Below are 16,547 nucleotides of genomic sequence, written 5' to 3' on the forward strand. Positions count from 1 at the left end.
CAGAGAGGCAGTTAGAGTGTGACAGAGAGAGAGTTAGAAAACAGATGAAGCATTTGGACAGTTAGAGAGAAGACTGTGAAGGGTGTAAACAAGATATTGGACAGGTGGTTAGTTAGAGAATATTAAAGAGTTAAAAGGAACTAGAAATATAAAGACTAGCAGAATATACTGAGATCTTGATTAAAGCAAATGAATATAGTGGTACCTAGCAAGATGAATTCAATTTGTTCCGCGGTGTCAAAAGGTTCGTTATTAGTATTAGGCGGTTGACCCATGTAGGCAGGAAGCGGAGCTGTTTGAACTTGCGAAGAGGAACTATTTTTATTAACGTTCAACATAGGAGTGTCAATCACAACTTCTGTGGGCATCAACATATCCCACTCATTGAGCTTCCTATCAATTTGTCCATTCCTGTTAACTACATAACTTCTCTTCAAAACGGGGAAGCCTGTCCAAAACGCTCCTTGTCGGTGGGCTTCAGTATGGGAGCACTCCTTACCGTGCAAATTGTTCTGCAACAAGGATGACAAGCCCAATCCCCCTCGGGTGGTGGTTTGTTGAATGTCGGTTCCGGGCAAACCACCTTCCTCCAGTGACCACGTCCTTGCGGGAAGACCACCACGGTCCATTCTAGAGTCTCTTGGACCACCACTCCTTCAGGTTTTATGGTTGGATCTGGTAATAGTGTTCCCATTTTCAAGTTCGGGAAGTCATCAATCAGATTTTTTACTTCTCTCCCTTTCTTGCTCGTTACCACTTGAAATTCCCATGCACTTTCCTCCCTTTTTATGTCCTCCTCTCACACATCCAACCATTGCTCCTCCCCCTTCTCTCTCCCTTCCTCAGACAGGCACACTTCGGTCTTAACCCCTTCTTGTCTTTCACTTTCCCCTGGTTTCCCTTCTTTTCCTTCTTTCTCCTCGGGTTTTCTTTCAATGAGAGGAGACGGCACACTAGCAACCTGCTGTTTCTCACACACGGTTAATGTTGTCTTGCAAAAAAAAATTGTCTTGCGAAATGCGTTTTCCCATAGGAATGCATTGAAATCTAATTAATACATTCCTATGGGCAAAAAAAGTCAGAACAAAGTCAAAATTGGTTTGCAAAGGGTTTATTAAGTGCTCTTTAAAGCCATACATATTGTGCAGATGATTTCAAAAATTTCAGTCGAAAAACTTTAACTTTTTAAACATTATAGAAAACATTTTAAAATCAGCAAACATGAGGCAGGAACAAAAAATGGAAAACATGGCCATAGGAACATTTGTCTTGTGAGTCATCAACCCCATTGCCAAAACCATTTGTCTTGCGAGTTTTTTGTCCCACAAGGCATTCGTATTGTGAGGCATCACTGTACAAGCAATCATACATGTAATCCAATCCAAGTTTATTGAATGAGAGATAATAGAACATCCATGATTTTCCTTCTGTGATTCACTAATATATCCATTAACAAACCTGGTTTTGTTTGGCAGCAAGAGTGTGAGACTCATAATTGATATAGTGAGGATAATATCCTCTGGTAGCAGCGAATAAAAGTGTAAAGAACAAGTCATGTCCAAAGGTGAACTTGTGTGAAAGGCAAAACACACAGTGGTCACTGGGGGTACGCAACAGCTCCCCTTATGGTGTGACTCACAATGGAAAAGTAAGGCTGATCTGTTAACTTGCATCCTTTTTACTAGTTTTAAAATGCCATCTATAGAACTTCTTTAAGCCATTTTCTCTCTGATTTGCTAAATTTATTCCTCTATCATATTCTGCCTTTGAAGCCAGTCAATATCTAGTCTGTAATCAACATTTTGTTGCCCTTACAGCTTCACCTTCCCACTTCCCTGTTTTGAATATTCTCCCTTGGATTAGAATCTATTTTTTGGAGTGTTCTTCTTTATACACATCTCTCGTTCATCCACCTGCACCTCTCTCTCACCATGCAAATTAATTTTTTTGGCCTCCTTTTTGGGGGTTTCACCCTCCTTTCTAAAAACAAATAAAGTCTCTCCCTCTGGTGCTGCCTCCATTTCGATGAGCTGGTCTGACGTCTCCCGATGCTCTTCTTTTCCATTCCAACCTGAAAACAATGTCTTAAGTTCAGAGATCTGGGCCACGATGCAATTAACAATATTGATTTGCATCTCCTGTAAGGCGTCCATTAGGTCCTCCATTAGGTCCTCCAAAGTTGATGGGCAAAAGATGCTTTCTGATTCCTAAATATAAGTCTCACATAGAGAAACGTTCCCTGTCGTAGAGAGAATAGTGCTTCTATTATCTCTCAAAAGCCCACCAAATCGGCTTTTTTATTCTTTCTTCCAGCCAAGAGCCATAAAATAGAAACAGAAACCAAATAAAGACACAGACACAGACTTTTTCTTTCTCATCCCCTGTCCTCTGATAGATGGAATAACTTTAATAATAAAAAACAATATGTATAAGGAGGTGAGAAACTTAAGTGATCCTGAACTGTGCTGCGAGAGGTGGATTATAAACTAAATGAACTTTTATTATGGCTGGATCTACAATTGAAGCTGCTTGGTGAAAGTTGAAGTCTGGGCTAGCAAAATAAATTACGAGCTGTACTGTTCTCACAATATTGGATGATTATCGGCCAATCTCTAGTTAGTATTCGTTTATCCCCTTACCCCGGAATAAAGAGGCGAGACAACTCTTATGGAATAAACATGGGCCACATTTTATTGACTATTCATAATTATCCTCAATGAAAGGGGGCATCCTGCCGTAGTATGGAATCAGGTTCTCCAGCGGGGTCTGAATGGATCCCTAACTAAAATATGGGCAAGTCCCAAGCCCCAAGCTCTTGCAGTCATGAAGACAGTGAGAACCCAGCGGGCCCAAATTTGACCACCCCGGACCTCAAGCCCCCTCTTTCTTGTTGACTGTTGGTCCAGGAGCAGCCCCAGTGGATCTTCTCCCCCAAGCACTGTAATCGCACGATCCGCAGTGCTGGGATATCAGATGGGCTATACGTTACCTGTAGTTGTGAGGGGGACTCACTGAAACGTGTTTTATCCGCACTACCTGCCACAGCATAGGGACCCAGGTACACTAAGTTCCATGCCCACCATTGAGCCTCTCAAGCTCCAAGAGCAGCCCCCCCCGGAAGTCTGTCAGAAATATCTCCAAACCTCTGTCAGAGAGGTGTACGCCATCTGGCCAGAAGAACTGAGGCCTGTTTGCACAGATCTTCCGGTGACCGATCCAATGCCATCACATACTCCTCTACACACTTCTCTGCTAACACTTACCCATGCAGTGTTAACATGCTCAACCTGGCGTTCATCCCAACAAACAAGCCGAGGGATGACCGTGGACCAAATAATACTCATCTCGGGATACGTCGCCCTCAGCCATCTGAGGTCTTGCAGGACATCCAAAACCAAGGCCTTGCCACCATGCTTGGCCAAGTCATTATCACTCAGATGTATGAGCAACACATCTGGGAGTTGCATGCCAAATGCAGCTGCTCTGCATAATTGGCTCCACAGCAATCCATGGATCCCTTTCCATACAATTTGGGCTCTATGTCCGAGACCCAAATTGCTCCCCCATGCTGATTGAGCAGCGTATTTCGCTGCCCAAAAAATGTAGTTGTGGCCAAGCATCATGACTTGCCAATGTCTCCCCGTCAATAGTGGACCTGCAAAGACAAAAACCAGGCACCTGCCTAGACGTGAAGGAGTGTTCTTATACAGTATATCTTCAATAAGCTGTGGATGACCAACGTCCTAAGCATTTATGTCATCAGTACTATAACCCAGAGCTGCTGGAGTTGAAGCAGCCCCAATTCAAGAGGAATGAGTACCGAACCTCAATCCTGGGAGCCCAACCTTGCCTAATGCCAGATCAGTCATCTTCCAAAACGGATATTTCGTTAAAGGACTTCCATCTTTATGTATGAAAAAGTAACCTTGACCCTGTCCTCTAAAATTGAAATATGCACTTACTGTTGTTACCAGACAAAGCTCTGTTATAGTACCCAAATTAAGATCAGCTCCTCTGCCACACTGATCCACCTTGGGTTGTCAAATGTGGATCCATAGCAAAGCCTCATCTACAACTATATCATGCCACTGTAAAGCAATTTTGGACATATCGCCCTTCCTTGAGGCTACCACCTCGCTGATCCTTAATGCACCAAAAATGTCAGTAATGACATTGCCTTAGATAGTGCAGCCTCATATTCATCCCTACAAATGGCAGGCCATAGCTGGCAAATTTTTCCCCAATAACGCTGGAGATACTGGTGTTCTGGAATCCTTAACCCGTCCCCTTTCCTTACATCAGCCTTTGATCATTTTCTTGATCTGAAGATCAGAGGTATAATCTTGATACCCTCACATTCTAGAATGGAAGGCTAAGGCTGGCAACCTACCCTGGGTGGTTCCTGGTGCTAGTCCCTTCCTATTTAAGTACACTATAAATTGTTGTAGGTGTTCAACCGGAGCAGGCCAAATGAGTTCCAAACCCACTGAACTCCCAGAACTCTATACTCACTTCCAGGTACTCCTTCCACGTCCTTGGGGCCAGGGCCAAGCCTATTGCTCTTTCTGCGTCACCACACCAGTTTGCCAGACCTCTGTTGGTAGATGCTCTGGAAATTTGCTGGCTCCTGGATCTAACTCCCTGATCTCTTGGTGTGATAGTGCATCAGCCAAGCTATTATCCAATCCCGGAATGTGTTTTGCTTGGATCAGAATGTTAAACCTCAAGGCACGTAAAGTAAATGCACGTGAGGTTGTTTATAGATACAACCACATGGTTGTCACACAAGAAGCATACTGTTGAATTAGCCCATTCATGTGCCCAGAACCCCAAGGCACCTACTATCGGAAAAAAACTCTAAAAAAGTGAGATCCCTTGTAATGCCTTGTTGGTGCCATGCTTTGGGCCACAGCTCAGTGTACCATCTCCCTTTAAAATAAATTCCAAAACCTAGTGAGCCAGCTGCATTGGTCTGGACCTGAAATTCTGTCTTAAGATGCATTTCAGACCGCCAAAAAGATGCCCCATTAAATTCTGCCAGGAAGTGGTTCCACACTTGCAGATCCTGCTTCATATCTTTGCTCACTCTACTTCTGTGAAAAGGGCGACACAGGCCCTTCATAGCTCTGCACAATTGATGCAGGAAAGTGTGACCTGGGGCAATTACTCTACATGTGAAGTTCAAATGGCCTACAATTTCCTGCAGTTCTTTCAGTGAAACTTTCCTACTCAAGAGGAGCTGAATTCGATCCTTAATAATTTGTCCTCTGGTAACCTAGAGGCCTGTTGCTGAGTGTCCAATTCAGTCCCCCAAAAAGTAAGTGAAGTAGTTGGCCCTTCAGTTTTCTCCTTAGCTAATGGTACCCCTAATTCCTGAGCCAATGTCTGGAATGATTCCAGAATAAATCTACACTGCCCAGTACTGCCTTCACTACAGAAAAGGTAGCCATCCAAATAAGGGGCAGTGCTGCTGCAACCAACCCTGCACCTGAGCTTCCATTCCAAAAATGAACTGAACCGCTCAAATGCAGTGCAAAAAACGGAACAGCCCATTGGTAAGGGCCTATCAACATAATAAGAGCCTTGGAAACAGAAGCCCAAAAGGTCAAAGTCCAATGGATGAACTGGAAGAATACAAAACGTTGACTTAATGTCACATTTCGCAAGCTCTGCCCCGATTCCACAACTGCGGACCATACGCACTGCCTCCTCAAATGAGGTGTAGTGCATAGTGCAAAGCTCCTGTGGAATGGCATCATCCACTGACTCCCCTTCTGGGTAAGACAAATGATGAATGGACCTATATTTTCCCTTGTTCTTCTTGGGCACCACATCGAAGGACGATACCCCAAAGTTTTCTAATGGGGGATTCTTATAAGGTCCCCAAACCCTGCCTTCTAACACTTTTTTTTCTAATTTTGTCCTGAACTATATTTTGCATGCCATTTACTGACTTTAAATTTTTGGCAAAAAAAATGCCTTGCACTCACCTATAGCTGGTATTCTAAAACCAAACCGAAAACCTTCCAACAAATACTGTGAGTTTGCACACTATGTATAGTCAACTAACCAGCTCTCCAGTACTTCAACCTTAATTGGACTTCAACCCAATTTGCCTTCTTGCTACCTCCTGGGTCCTTGTTGGCATTTTTTGTGCCCTGGCCCTAAAATATGAGGTACTAGGGTCCCCCACAGACCAAACATGCATGCAGGAAACAACATGCCTTACGTGAGCACATGCCCTTGGCATTGTAATTTCAACAGAGCAGGTGGGGTTGAACCACCTGCCCCGTGCTAACATGGGAGCTCATATTCGGACCAGGTTTGCTGATAAGATGACCACTGTCAAACTTATCACCTAGGTTTGGCCTGGCCGGTGTCATAAATTGCAACCATAGGCCCAGCAGCAGCACATCCCACTTCAAATTTGGATGAATGGAGCTCCACATACAGAACAATTCATCATAAAACAACCAAGCCTGCCCCACAAAGTCAACATAAGCCCTGTAGATTAAATCTAAGTACTGGAACAAGGCCTGGGCCCTCCAAGGATGGGCTCTCACAATTACCCCAGCATAAATCAAGAAAGTTAGCCCGGGTCCTATCTGGCCTATATCTCCTACGTCTTTCTTTGTAAGGAGTTCAAATAGGCCCACATAGTCTTCTTCTCAGATTTTTTCTTTTGTTCTTGGGCTAAGATGATCTAATGGCATGGTGTGGTCCCCAAAAGGCAAAGCCTTCAGGGGAACACTGTTATAGTCCATGTCCAGAACTGATGAAAACCACTGGGAAGGAAACTTGTGCATATGGCCAATTACCTAATGGTGCACTCGCACCCAGCCACTGTGTACTTGTAACTTGTACTTGTACTCCAGGTGGTGGGTGTACTGGGATACCAAACAGACTGCTGCCTGGCCAAGGTCAAGCAAGGAATGTTGTGAATGTGTTGGGAGCGGCCTCAAACTCATGTGCTACATCTGATGTAGTCGGTTTGAGATCCTCCATGCAAATGGCCTCCTCCCCATCATCCTGCTGGCTCCACCTCTGAGCAGTTGACTGTCCACTTTTGGATGGACCGCAACCTTGTTTGTCCTCCTTGCTCCAGCACTGAGGCATAACTGGTGAAGCATCAGCCCCCTTTCTGGACAGCTGGGAAGCCGCATGGTCATCCTCTACAGCTGAAAAGTGAGACAATAAATCTTCTTCAATGGCTTTAAGTTTAGCCCTCCTGTGACTTTTACCATCCCTGGTTCAATGGCAAGGTTGTGGCTCACTGGCGTGGCATCTCTAGCTGCTTTCTCAGCTTCCGATGCTGCAATTTTTTCTTGAAGTTGGTGCCATATAGGCCAAGCCTCCTCATCCAAAAATGATTGAGGAGGAGAAACTTGGGGGGCTACATGCTTCTTTGCAGGCTGTTATCCCTTCTTATTACCTTGTCCATACCTAGAAGCCATTGCAGCAACTCAACACCAAGCGTCAATTAGGTCACTAACCACTAGTCACTACAGCCTTACAGCTGCCCACTGATTATGTATTCCTTCTATCTCTTATCAATTAATTGTATATCAATTTTTTTACAAATATATGTTTAAATTGAACTACTTGTAGGCTTCCCCTGCAATTGATACCAAACAATATCAAAATAGTGACCAAAAACCCCTAAGCCACTCTGAAACCTCCCCCAGGCAGAGCCAACCTTCTAGAGCACTAGCTATCTGCTCTACAAATTTATATTTAATTATTCCAGCTATTAATCCTATTAGCTAGACTTTAATAAATCAGATATCCTATAAATTAATTATATTTTAATTATTTAATTTAAGTAATTAAATTTAATATTATTCAATATTATTGTAATATTATTATAATTAGCTATCTCTCTATTATTATAATTAATTGTCTTAAATTACTGTATGATTCCTATCTATTTAAAACCTTTCCTTTGCAGGGTAACATGAACTGAATACTCTCACACAATCAAAGTATACTCTAACCGCTTAAGGAACCAATTAATAGTTGCACCCTATTATAATTAATTAAAAAACCCAACCATCAGAAATTAATTAATGGGTCTCAATTATTCAGCCTCTTGCAAAGGGAAAAAGAACTATGGCCAGTGGGTGCATCAGCCTGGCCCTAACGGCCGCCCAGCCCCTTTCCCCTCTTTCAACTGCTATTATTTGTTTAATAAAGAAACTAAAATCAAATAAATAATATATCAATGTGCTGTCGACTGCAGACATGGGATAAACACAAGTAAACCATGGGAGGGTGTGTGTGCCAATGCAACCCCTCTCGTCCAAGCAGAACCACCAAACTGGAGTGATGCAGCGAGAATTAAAGAGCCACGGCGCTCCGTCGTCCCTCATTGTTCAAAAGGAAGAGGCCCAAGGTAGGCAGGAAGCTTCTTTAAATATCCTGCTCCTTCCCCCTCCCCTCTTGGGTCACTCTTATGAGAATGCAGTGTCTCACACTATTGTGGGAAGGGGATAATGGTGACCCTCACTTCCGAAGAGCCTCACCAGCGGACTGGACATTCTTGGGGAAAGTGTTAAATTGGTCATGGCTTCTCAGAGTTCCTGGAGGTGATGGATTATCTAGATCCATTTCAATCTGACCTCAGGCCTGATTATGGGGTGGAGACTGCTTTGGTTGCCTTGGTGGATGACCTAGACCAAGTATTAGACAGATGAGTGTATCCCTGTTGGTTCTACTGGACCTTTCAGCAGCTTTCAATACCATCAACCATGGAATCCTTCTGGAATGGGGCTTGGAGGCTCTGTTTTTGATTGCTATGGTCCTTCCTGGAGTGGAGAACTCAGATGGTGCTGGGGGACTCCTGTTTGACATCCTAGCTATTGCCCCCTCAGGATCTGTTTTCCCCCCTGTGCTGTTTAACATCTATATCAGGCTTGTCCAACCTGCGGCCCAAGGACCGCATGCGGCCCAGGTTAGCTCATCATGCGGCCCAGTGCAATTTTTTATTTTTAAAAAAATTCAAAAGTTTCAAGTTACACTGCTGGCACTTGCAGCCAGAATGCGGCTGGGGCACGTCACAACGGGGGGGGGGGAGGGAAGGAAGGAAGGAGCAGGAGGGGAGGAGAGAGGGGGGCTGTGTGACTGCATTGCGCCGTCACCGTCAATAGGTGGACCCCCTCCCGGCCCCATAATGCCACCGGAGTTAAGCTGGCAGCCTCTGCTGTTTGAGATTGCAGCTACCGATAAGCGCGCTTGGAGCAGGGCTGCGGAGGATGGCTAGGGCTGCCCCCCCATGTGGCCCTAAACAAATTTATATGTGGCCCAAACCAAATTTTCATCTTCTAATGTGGCCCAGGGAAGGTGAAAGGTTGGACACCCCTGATCTATATGAAGCTGATAGAAGAGAGGGTTTGGTATCACTATTATACGAATGACACCCAACTCTATTTCTCATTTCCATCTAAATCTGAGGAAGCTGTTTCATTTGTATATCAGTGTTTGGTGTTAGTAATGGACTGGATGAGTGTATATAAACTGAAACTTAACCCAGGCAAGAGGTGTTCCTGGTCAATCAAAAGGCAAATCAAGGAATGGGGTTACACTCCCTCTGAAAACATGGGTACACAACTTGGCTGTGCTTTTGGATTTGTCTCTGGGCCTGGATGCCCAGCTTTCGGTGGCCAGAATGGACTTTGCAGAGTTAAAACTAGTGCACTAGCTCTGCCCATTCCTGGAGAGGTCTGATCTGGCCACAGTGACACATGCCTTAGTTATATCATAGCTGAATTATGTAATGTGCGGCTGCTGTGTAATGTGTTTGGAAACTTCAGCGGGTCCAAAATGCTGCAGCCAGATGGTTAACTGGGGCTAGTTACAGGGATTGTATAACTCTTATGTTACAGCAGCTCCACTTGCCACCTATTTATTTCTCTGCACAATTCAAACTGCTGATTTTAATGTATAAAGCCCTAAGCAGCTTAGGTCCAACCTATTTCAAGGATCTCCCTTTATGAATCTGACTGGGTGTTAAGATCATCATGAGAGGTCTTTCTCTTGCTCCCACAATCCTCACAGGTGCATTTCATGGGGACACAGGAGAGAACCTTCTCTACCATGGGAGGCCAGGCTAGACCCATCTTTGCTGTCCTTCCATAAGAAGGTAAATATCTTTTTCTTCAGACAGTGATTGACTGTCTAAAAGGGTTTTTAAATGAGATGGTTTGCATTTTTGTTGCTTTTTAATCTGTATTAGTAATGGTTTTAATCTAACTTTTAAAATATAATATTTAATATTTTTAAAATATTTGATTAGCTTAATTTTTTAACTTTCAAATACAGTGGACCCTTGACTTACAGAATTAATCCATATTGGAATGGTGGCTGCAGGTCAAAAAGTCTGTAGGTCAAGTCTCCATTGACCTACAGTGCATTGAAAACCGATTAATCCCGTAACAGGCCGTTTTTGTTCCATTTTGTTTTTTTTCTGGTCTGTAAGTCAATTCTCAGGCTGCAAGTCAAACCTAAATATTGCCGCCAGAGAAGTCTGTAACTCAAAAAGTCTGTAAGTCAAGCCGTCTGTAAGCCAAGGGTCCCCTGTAGTGTCTTTTTTTTCTAATTATGTAAGCAAAGTGGTGGAGAGGGTGGTGGCAGATCAGCTACAGGTGCTTTTGGATGAAACCAGTGCCCTGGACCCATTTCAGTCGGGCTTCAGGCCATGCTATGGTACGGAAACAGCACTGGTCACACTGTTGGATGACCTGTTGAGGGAGGCTGATAGGGGCAATATGTCCTTGTTGGTCCTTCTTGACATCTCAGCTGCCTTCGATACCGTCGACCATGGTATCCTCCTGGGGAGGCTCTCTGAGCTGGGAATTGGCGGCCTGGCGCTTGCCTGGCTCCAATCCTTCTTGGAGGACCATCCCCAGAGAGTACAACTTGGCAAGAATCTTTCGGCCTCATGGAGCCTCAATTGTGGGGTTCCGCAGGGGTCAATCATCTCTCCAATGCTGTTTAACATCTACATGAGGCTGCTGGGTGGGGTCATCAGGGGGTGTGGGGCATTGTGTCATCAGTATGCTGATGACACACAGCTCTACATCTCCTTTTCACCTACTTCAGTGGATGCCATTCCGTCCCTCCAGTGCTGCCTGGAGACTGTACTGGAATGGATGCAGTCGAATGGGTTGAGGCTGAACCCGGACAAGACAGAGGTCTTGAGGGTGGGTCGTACTTCCATCAGCGCTTTGGGTGACTCCCTTTCTTTTGGGGGGTTGACCCTCACCGCAAAGAGTGAGGTCCGCAGCTTGGGGATACACATCTGGACCCGGCGCTTACCATGGAAACCCAGGTAGTGCCCGTGGTCCGTTCCGCCTATTTTCACCTATGGTGAATTGTCCAGCTGCGATCATATTTTGATGGAGGGGCCCTCACTACTCTCGTCCATGTGCTCGTAATCTCGAGTTTAGACCACTATAATGCACTCTATGTGGGGCTGCCTTTGGGATTGATGGGGAAACTTCAGATGGTGCAAAATGTGGCAGCCAGGCTCCTTAGTGGGGTGAGGAAATATCAGCATGTCACCCCCACCCTGGCTGCTTTGCACTGGTTGCCCATTTGTTTCCACATAGATTTCAAAGTTTTAATGATGACGTATAAAGCCCTAAACGGTTTGGGACCTCGATACCTCGCAGATCGACTTCTCCCACCCAGGTCTACCCGAATCACTCGACAAAGCCAGCAGGGACGGCTGAGGGACCTTACGCCGAGAGAGGCCAGGAAGGAAAGAACAAGAAACTGGGCCTTCTTGGCAGTGGCCCCTTAGTTGTGGAACACTTTTCCAATGGAAATCCGCCTGACCCCCTCGCTGGGCATTTTTAAAAGCCATTTAAAAACTTGGCTCTTTAGGTTGGCCTTCCCTCCAGTCAATTAATTGATCTTTCTTTCTCAATTATTTCATCTTGATAATCTATATATGCATTTGTTAGTAGGTTTTATCATTATGTATCTTATTGTATTGTATTTTATTTTATTGTATTTTATTACTCCTGTAAGCTGCCCCTAGTAGACTTTGTCTAAAGGGGCGGGGTTTAAGTCCAAATAAAGTAAAGTAAAAGTAAAAGCCTCCTTGGGTTCTTTTTTAGGAGAAGGGCAGGTAAAAATATTTTAAATCAATAAATGAAATCTATTAGTTTGATCTCCAATTTGGCATATCTGTAGATCTTGCTAGGTAGATAATTTGTGAGAGACATCTGGTTATGAGCTTAATGGATGGCCTATTTTTGGTGAGTAATAGAATTTTGAAGCTGATTCAAAACAGATCTTTTGTGTGTATGTGATTTGCCATCATTAAATGGTTACCCTAATTGTCCTTTAATATATTGTCAATGTTGATTTGTTAGAATCCTAGCGCTTCTGTTTCCTCTGTGTAGTATTTCATTTGGGATTATACCTTTTGCATCTGCTTATGGTAATCTTTTTTAAAGCCCCCACATATACTACAAGTCATCACCATTACTTGTAAAGATGTTTTGTGAGGTAATCCTATCTATCTGCTGATAGTCCTGAATGTTAAAAGAAAACACTGAAAAGCATTTCCTAAAGCAATTTAAAAAAAGATATAGGAGCATTACAAGTTCTGATATTTTAAAATTGGTGTTAGAAGCTGTGGGTCAAACTAGACAATATGTTTAGGACAGGTGCTCCCACAGGTGATTTTCTTCAGCTACCTATTTTGAGTTAAGAATTCTTTGTTTTGTAATTGGTCTCTGGAAGGTAAATGTGTGTTTCATTTAGCACTCTGACTGTCAAGGCCTATATCTGTGGAAAAATTCTCTTGTGGGAGAGAAAACAGATTGATAATTGAGAACATGCATCCCTTTTATTCTTTAGATTCAGCTTGAGTATTGAACACAGTGGAATAAAAAGCAGGCTCAAAAAATAACATTCAAATTAATAATATGCAAAAGGAAAAAAGAACATTATATTAGTACAATCCACAAATAAAGTATAATATATCCCAGCTGCTCAGCTAGCCTATTTCTGAACCATATAACAGCAAATGTAAGATGCAATATTCTGGGGCCATTTTGAATTATGAGGGGGTGACTTCTCTGTTAACTTTGAGTAATGTAAACATTTTAGGTGCAGTAAAAGATTCAAGATCTGCCAATACCGAAAAGTACTAGAATATTTCAAGTAACTGGATGTGTCTACTGTTGTAACCATGGTGTCTACTTATAAATGTTTTATGAATCTGTCTAACAGTTGCATCATCATGCCACTGTTTATGGACTTTATTGCAACATTTAATATGAATTTGTTTAATTTGGAGATGATAGCCTGTATCCAGCTGTGTAATTCTGCTGGTATAGATTATGTAGCACTCGTGGATATCTAATTTTGTAGGGGAGCCAGCACCATTTCCAGTTGTAAAACTAGTCACAGTGCATAGGGACCATAACTACAAATGTACAACTGGAAATACAAGCAGAATTCAGCAAACTTCTTTCCTTTGCTAACATTATGTTTGATCTAGGCTGATGCCTTCACACTATAGATTATTATGATTCTCAGATGGTAATATTTGAAATGCCAGCAACTAAGAAAAAAAAACAATGACCCATAGACTGAAACACTCAATATACATTCCTATCCCTAAGAAAGGAGGTAGCAAGAAGTGCAGTAACTAGAGGACCCATGCTTTAATTTCCCAAGTGAGCAGAGTACAGCTCAAGGTATTGCAACAAAGGCTTTCATCTTGTATGGAACAACAATTGCCTGATGTTCAAGCTGGATTCTGAAAAGGAAAAGGGACTAGAGGTCATATTGCAAATATCCACTGATAGGGAGAGATTTATCCTACCATGTTTAGATAGATTAACAGCAGATGCAAATGATGAGGGTTTGGAAAGACAAAGAAAACTCTTTTATTACTAAACAAATAGCTAAATTTTGCTTATATTTGATTAAATTTAATACTTAAAAAGGGGTTAATTAGAAGGTTCAAATTGTAAATTAAATTTTAAACTTTGAATTGTGAATTCTCTGTAGATATTCCCTTATGTTACCAGGCTATTATCCTGTAAATGTGCTAGATGTATTCCAATGGTTTGATACTGCAATAAAGTTATTCATTCATTCAAATATCTACTGGCTAATGGAGAGGACTAGAGAATTTCAGAAGAATATCAGTTTATTCGCGAAGGCTTTCACGGCCGGGATCTAATGGTTGTTGTGGGTTTTTCGGGCTCTTTGGCCGAGTTCTGAAGGTTGTTCTTCCTAACGTTTCGCCAGTCTCTGTGGCCGGCATCTTCAGAGGACAGCCACAGAGACTGGTGAAATGTTAGGAAGAACAACCTTCAGAACATGGCCAAAGAGCCTGAAAAACCCACAACAACCAATATCAGTTTATGCTTTATAGACTACAACAAAACCTTTGTTGGTGTAGATCATGAGAAACTATGGGTTATTCTGAAAGAAATGGGACTACCTAAGCACTTGATTGTCCTGATGTGTAACGTGTTTGTGGACAAGAAGTTATGATTAGGATGAAATTCTAAAAGACAGAATGGTTTCTTAAAGGCAAAGGTATCAGACAAGGTGCATTTATCCCCTTATTTGTTCAATCTGTACTCAGAACATATCATACAGAATGACAGTCTGAATTCAGATAAAGAAGGAGTGAAAATTGGTGGAAGAAGCATCAACTTCCAATCTCTAATTTGTTTATATGGCACTTCCCTCTGATGTACCATCTCCTCCCTTTTCTGTTCTCTCTCTGGTACAAGTTCATCCAACAAGCATTTCTTGGAGATTTGAACTCATATCTCCCTGGCTAAAGTCCAGCACTCTGATCATTTACTCTTCCTGGACTTTTAACTTAGCAGCCACTGTCCATCAATGGCAATGAGAGGAAAGACCAGTCTTTCACCAATGGGCAGTGTGGCTCTATTGTTGAAGGAAGGGTAGAATTTCATATCTATTGACCAGATATTAGTCACACAGCAATTACCCCTGCAAAGTGGTTAAAAAAGAGTGCAAGATTATAGTTATTGACAAATTGCAGAATCTGTTTTGCATATACACTGACTCCAAGATCAGTTGATCTCCAGCTTTTACAACACAAGATTCTGTTTCTTGCGCATATATGTTGCTCTCTTTGAGATTAAATGGTGAAAAGATGCACTTCAAGCATTCATGTTTCCCTGATGTCTTATGCTTCCATTCAACAAAATCAATGTTTTCCCTTAGATTTCATCTTTTATGTGGAGCTTCTATAAACTGAAATTAAAGGCTGCATGTGCCTATAATTCTGCTGCTTTTCACTGGGATTTGAAACAGATATGTCATATTGATTACAAAAGAAAGAAAAATATTTTAAAGCCTAATGCATCAAAAGATTCCCACCTCAACACAATATATGCACAGTAGACAATCCAGTCATTTCAAAAATGCATATCTGTGTTTTAGAAACACAAAGGCCAGATTTTCCAAAGATATTTGTCTTCTTTGCAGACACAAAATTCAAAAGGAACTGAAAAATTGATGAGCTCTCTGATGTAGCCAGTGTCCGACCTCTGGCTTGATTTTTTCAATACATTCGATGGGCTGAATAAATTGGAGATTGACTCTCTTGTAAACCTGTCTAGATTTCACTATCCTTCTCCTCTGCAGCTGTCTCAATAATAACATAATGAAACGTTTGCCTTGAGCAAACTTATTAAACTGTCCTTTTTAAAAAAATACTGTACGTAATGGACCTAAAGCCAATTCATCAATTGAAACAAATGGAATATGTGAATCTACACTAACACAAATCACATTATTTTATGTCGGTCTACACTAAGTTTATTTTTATTTATTTATTTATTTCATTTATATCCCGCCTATCTGGTCGTGTCAGGACCACTCTAGGCGGCTAGTCTGGACTAAAACTAAATTTAGTCCAGAATGATCTTATGTAATTGCTTAGGCATAATAAGTGAAACATTGAAAATAATTTTGGGGGGGGGGGGACCAAAAATCCCAGAATTCCTGGAGTATTCTAGGATTTGAAGTCCCCAAACTTACCTTTCCAAGCTGTGGAACATCTGCCGATGCTTCTAAGGGCTTATCTACATTTAACCCCCCCCCCCATAAGCTCATTTGTGAACAGATTTGATTTAAAATAATGTGACTATTTGAAATGCAGTTTGGATTCACACCTGGGAGATGGCTGGCAAGAGAAGTCCCTGTATGGGGTTGTGTGTTTGGCTCTCCCCCCCCCCCCCAGCACAGAGACAAGTTGGTAATAAATAATAAATGGGGTGCATTCTAGAGCTCGTTCCGGTTGATTATACATCCCCATCATGGCTTGTAACCTGCGTTGTTCTCCCCTAACCTTTTCCTCCATCTAGCCCTCCCCTTTATAACCCTTCAGTCTCTCTCTCTCTCTCTCTCTCTCTCTCTCTCTCTCTCTCTCTCTCTCTCTCTCTCTCTCTCACACACACACACACACACACACACACACACACACACACACACACACACACACACACACACACACACACACTCCTACTAACTGATGAGCC

This window comes from Pogona vitticeps, chromosome 3 (genome assembly GCF_051106095.1).
Source record: "Pogona vitticeps strain Pit_001003342236 chromosome 3, PviZW2.1, whole genome shotgun sequence".
Taxonomy (NCBI): Eukaryota; Metazoa; Chordata; class Lepidosauria; order Squamata; family Agamidae; genus Pogona; species Pogona vitticeps.